Source organism: Nematolebias whitei, chromosome 19 (genome assembly GCF_014905685.2).
Source record: "Nematolebias whitei isolate Nwh7 chromosome 19, NemWhi1, whole genome shotgun sequence".
In the NCBI taxonomy this organism is placed as follows: domain Eukaryota; kingdom Metazoa; phylum Chordata; class Actinopteri; order Cyprinodontiformes; family Rivulidae; genus Nematolebias; species Nematolebias whitei.
Window position 1 is genome coordinate 38,392,199 of NC_056516.1, and position 5,896 is coordinate 38,398,094.

Here is a 5,896-nt window from a genome sequence, read left to right on the forward strand (position 1 = left end):
ATATACTATAATATAATGAACTATAATATAATGTACTATAATATAATATATAATATAATGTACTATAATATAATATAATATAATATAATGAACTATAATATAATGAACTATAATATAATACATAATATAATCCAAAAAAAAGTCTTTTGATCAGTTTTGATCAAACCTTTTGATCTCTTTGATCAGTCTTTTGGCAAAGTAAGTTAACCTTTATTTAGCCAGGTTAGTTGACAGAGAACTAATTCTTATTTACTATAATTAAACAGGAAAGATTAAACTGTGGAGATCTTAGTTTTCTGCCAGAACCACTTCAACAAGGGGCAGATATAAGATTTTTTCTTCTTTCTGCTGCCTTTCATTTTAAATCTCTTGTATCTTTTTTATATTGTTATGGAATTGTTTTGTACTTTTATAAAATGAATAAACTTTATACCATACCATACTTCCCCCCACAGCTGACCATCATACACACCGGTACCTGATTTCCTACCATCACATCTGCACTACTTAAACCCTGCCAGATGTTCAACCAACGCTGGAGCATTAAATTGCCTATGGTAATTAAGCGACAGCCCGAAACCTGATTGTCACAGTCAGTTCCCACAGAGTCACATTTTAAAGTTTGCTGATGACTCCGTCATCCTGTCCCTCCTCAGCAGTGAAGACCCAGACCCCGGGCCTGGGGTCGGGGTCTTACCTGAACGCTGTGAGTCCTCCTTTTTAAATTAAATGTTTCTAAGACGAATAAAGATGGTCAATGATTTTAGAAAAGACCCTCCAGTTGCAGCTCCTGTGGCCATTAAGGGTGAAACTGTTGAGGTGGTGCTGTTACCGATGACAAGCTGACCTTTGACCCCCATGTGAACTCACTTTGTAAGACGGCAGAGAATGTATTTTTATCAGAAGCTGTGATTTTAATGTTGATTCTAAATTTATGAGAATGTTTTCATGTTTAATTGAGTCTCTTTTAACTTTCACCTTCATCTGTTGGTTTGAACTTTTGACATGAAAAACAGGAACAAACTCTCGGGGACTGTCAGGATGTGCAGCAAAACTGCTGACATAGCCCTGCAGAACCTCAGACCTGCAGAACCTCAGACCTGCAGAACCTCAGACCTGCAGAACCTCAGTGCCCTGCAGAACCTCAGACCTGCAGAACCTCAGTGCCCTGCAGAACCTCAGACCTGCAGAACCTCAGACCTGCAGAACCTCAGTGCCCTGCAGAACCTCAGTGCCCTGCAGAACCTCAGACCTGCAGAACCTCAGTGCCCTGCAGAACCTCAGTGCCCTGCAGAACCTCAGACCTGCAGAACCTCAGTGACCTGCAGAACCTCAGTGCCCTGCAGAACCTCAGTGCCCTGCAGAACCTCAGTGACCTGCAGAACCTCAGTGACTTGTAGAACCTCAGTGACTTGTAGAACCTCAGTGTCCTGCAGAACCTCAGTGACCTACAGAACCTCAGTGTCCTGCAGAACCTCAGTGACCTACAGAACCTCAGTGATCTGCAGAACCTCAGTGCCCTGCAGAACCTCAGTGCCCTGCAGAACCTCAGTGCCCTGCAGAACCTCAGTGACTTGCAGAACCTCAGTGTCCTGCAGAACCTCAGTGACCTACAGAACCTCAGTGTCCTGCAGAACCTCAGTGTCCTGCAGAACCTCAGTGACCTGCAGAACCTCAGTGACCTACAGAACCTCAGTGACCTGCAGAACCTCAGTGTCCTGCAGAACCTCAGTGTCCTGCAGAACCTCAGTGACCTACAGAACCTCAGTGTCCTGCAGAACCTCAGTGTCCTGCAGAACCTCAGTGTCCTACAGAACCTCAGTGTCCTGCAGAACCTCAGTGTCCTGAAGAACCTCAGTGTCCTGCAGAACCTCAGTGTCCTACAGAACCTCAGTGTCCTGCAGAACCTCAGTGACCTACAGAACCTCAGTGCCCTGCAGAACCTCAGTGACCTGCAGAACCTCAGTGACCTGCAGAACCTCAGTGCCCTGCAGAACCTCAGTGACCTGCAGAACCTCAGTGACCTGCAGAACCTCAGTGCCCTGCAGAACCTCAGTGACTTGCAGAACCTCAGTGTCCTGCAGAACCTCAGTGTCCTGCAGAACCTCAGTGACCTACAGAACCTCAGTGACCTGCAGAACTAAATGACTGAAAAACTCATTCATCCCTGTAGAGATCAGGCTTCTCAACGAACAATGAATGTTCTTGTTTTTAGTTTTCTACATCGCCCTACAACCTAGCTGTTTTTTTTTTTTGTTACTTTTTCTTTTTAAATACCATTTGATTTTCACTTGTTAAAAAATCTCAATTTGTACACATCCTTTATGATTGTCCACTGTTGTCATCATTCTTTGTTAAAATACAGGTCTCTTGTAAATGAGTCCTCGAGGCTCAATGGGACTAACCTGTAGAAATAAAGGTTGAATGAATGATGTTTTCTGTACGGTCGTCTTAATGTCTTGTCTAGTATGGATGTTTTATGTGCCACAACCTGAACACCAAGACTCAGCTTGAATCCCACTCTGGACTCCACAAACCAGTCACCCTCTGCTGCATTACTCACCTCTCTGGATTCCACCTTCCTCACCATCGGAAAGACTAAGAGCTGGTTCTCCCACTCTCCAACGTGACCTGCAAAACAAACTACCGTAAGAATACTTCCACACACAATTATCTCCCAAAGTGGATATCCAGAAACATCGTACCCATCATTGCTCCCTGCTTCCTCCCACAGCCAAACCTGATTCCTGCTCTGTAAATAAATAAAAAAACACTTGTGTTTGTATTCTGAGCCTCTTCAGTCGGCCATTTTGAGGTCATTAAATCTACTGTCATGTGACAAGACATTCAGAGGGCTTCATCGCGCCATTGTTCCTGTAACCCTACGCTCACATGTAGGGTTACACCAGACATTTATTATGGGCAACTCCAGACTGGAGTCAGGTCCAGCTCCTCTCTTAAGTCTCGTAGGTTCACACAACACGGGCAACATTTGTTCATAACCTCTGTGACAGAAGATGTTGAGAGGAGGTTCTCAGTGTTGGTCTGCTGCAGAGGTTTGTGTCAGTGAGGATAGCCGAGGCCGTGTAATGTTACGCTGACGTTTATTTAAACCTTACACAGAAACATTAACGTTGGATTTTATGACCTCAAGTTAGCAGACTGATGAAGACAGACCCAGGAATTAAAAAGGTGAGTGAGTTTATTTACAAAGTGCTGGAAGAGATCTGCGCGGTAAGAAAAAGGGGAACAAGGTGAGTATGGGCAGTTTTCAAGATGGTGGGAAGTTGTTTGTTGTTAACGGACTTACTTCTCGTTGTTTTGGAGGTCGTGTGGGAGCGGAGGAGGTCCTAGGATTCCAAGGGTAGAGAAAGCATGATCGAGAAGAGCTGAGTAATGATGAAGTGAGTGACAGGTTGGTGGTGCTGATGTTGGGCCTTTGCAGGAACAGAATGACAGGGTGAGGGCACAAAGAGCGAGGAGGTTTCAGGAGACACGGAGGAGCAGGACTTGAAGGATACAAGAACATTTCAAAGGTTAGTATAACTTTCACAAAGAAAGGCTTTTGGCTTTCACTTTCATTACAGCAAGTGTCATAATGTTCCAGCGTTGGATGAATGACTGCCAGGAGTTTAAAACATAGCAGAGAAGTCATCAGGATCAGGTGCAGGAGTGGAAGGGTGGACGATTGAATGATTATCAGCTGAGGGGAAAGTGATTATGGCTGGAAACCCAAGAATCCTACAAACATGGGGCTGTGGTTTCCTGTCAAACCTCCAGGAGTCCCCCATCAACTCCAGTTAAGACTCTGGCAGCAGCATTTTGGATCAACTGAAGACGTTTTAAAGAAGTATTTGGACACCCAGATAATAAACCATTGCAATAGTCCAGTCTAGACGTGACAAATGCATGGACCAGTTTTTCTGCATCATCTTTAGATCAGATGTTTCTAATGTTAGTGATATTACGCAGGTGGAAGAAGGAGGTTCTAGTAACGTTTTTAATGTGGGGATAAAAGACATGTCCTGATAAAAAATAACACCAAGATTTTTAACATTAGAGCTGGAGGACAGATTAATGCATCTAAGGAGGGAGAAAGACTGAAACATTCATTCCTGAGGTGCTCAGGTCCAAAAACTAAAACCTCAGTCTCATCTGAGTTTAAAAGCAGAAAATGAAGGATCATCCAGGTTTTATGTCTTTAAGACATGTGTAACTGATTGGATTCATTGGGTTTCATGGACAACTATAAATATAACTGTGTATCATCAGCATAACAATGAAAAATTACCCCATGCTGTTTAATAATTTTACCTAATGGAAGCATATACAAGGTAATATTGGTCCGAGCAAATAACTTGTTTGTAATTAACTAAGATTGGTGACTGTTTAATCACTAATTAAACAATCTAAGCTCTGAGGCCTCCTGGTGCTTTCTCAAGCGGTTGCATGATTTTATTGTTTGTTTTTTTTCAGCATCATTTTATGAAGCAGCTGAGCCCAATTTCATAAACTCTTCCGTTTTGTTTTTTCTGTAACTCTGAAGCACTGAAGGGGATTATTTCCTGGTGGACTGATGCATTTCAGAGTTTGTTGTGATGCTTTTGTCTTGCTGAACAGTAAATCACAACAAAATAAACTTCAGTTGTTTGAATAAAACGATGTAAAAAGCCGCAAATGAAAAAAATCATCATGAAGCTTGTTTCAAGAGAAAGAGCAGAGACCAGAGGAGGGCAGCACATCGTGTGTTGTTTTCTGATGATTGGATATTTATTTAACATCATCCTCCTCCAAGTTCAGCAGGAAGTTTCTTCAACACAAAACTATGAAACCTGAAGGCGATGTTTCGATTTCCAGTCGGAAACGACAGAGAAGCAACAACACATTTACGGTGAGTTTAGAGGATTTTGCTTTCGATTAAAAAAAAATTAAAATCAGAGACGGATCAGAAGATTCTTTACTATTAGAAGATGGAACGATAGACGAGATAGTTATTAATTTTTTCTGTTTTATTTTTATTTTGATAAAAAACACATTTTCTTTATATTCTAACACATGCTATGCAATTTAAAGGGTTAACTTTGAAACAGAATTTCACTGAGAACAATTTAAAATATATTTTTTAAAGAACATTTGTTTAGTAATCATAAAGTTAAATTGTTTGTATTTTTGTGTGTTTTGATAGTCCTGATGTGAAATTAATCACATCTGCAATCAGAGCCACAAGTGAAACAAGCATCTGCTCAGGGCCTCCAGGAGCACTTTAATATTCACAAACAGGCTGATCCATGATTTACTCTGCATGAGCTGTAACCAGATTACTCTGCATGAGCTGTAATCAGATTACTCTGCATGAGCTGTAATCAAATTACTCTGCATGAGCTGTAATCAGATTACTATGCATGAGCTGTAATCAAATTACTCTGCATGAGCTGTAATCAAATTACTCTGCATGAGCTGTAATCGGATTACTCTGTATGAGCTGTAATCGGATTACTCTGTATGAGCTGTAATCAAATTACTCTGCATGAGCTGTAATCAGACGACAGTCCAGACAAAGAGCGATTCCGAAGACTTTTATGGACCAAAAAAAACAAGGAACTCTGTGTCCCTTGCCTGGACATGGGTTACCTGGGCCCCACCCTAGAGCCAGGGCTGGGGGAGGGGCTCATCGGCAAGCGCCTGGTGATTTGGTCTCTACCCATGGGGCCCAGCTGGGCTCAGTCCGAATGATCAGCATGGGTTTGCCTTCCTGTGGGTCCACCACTTGCAGGAGGGGGCCATACGAGTTGGATTCATGACTCCGTGGGCAATGGCCTTGGCGCTCTGACCCTGGTTTACCAAAGCTGGCTCTTGGGACATGGAATGTAACCTCTCTGGTGGGGAAGGAGCCTGA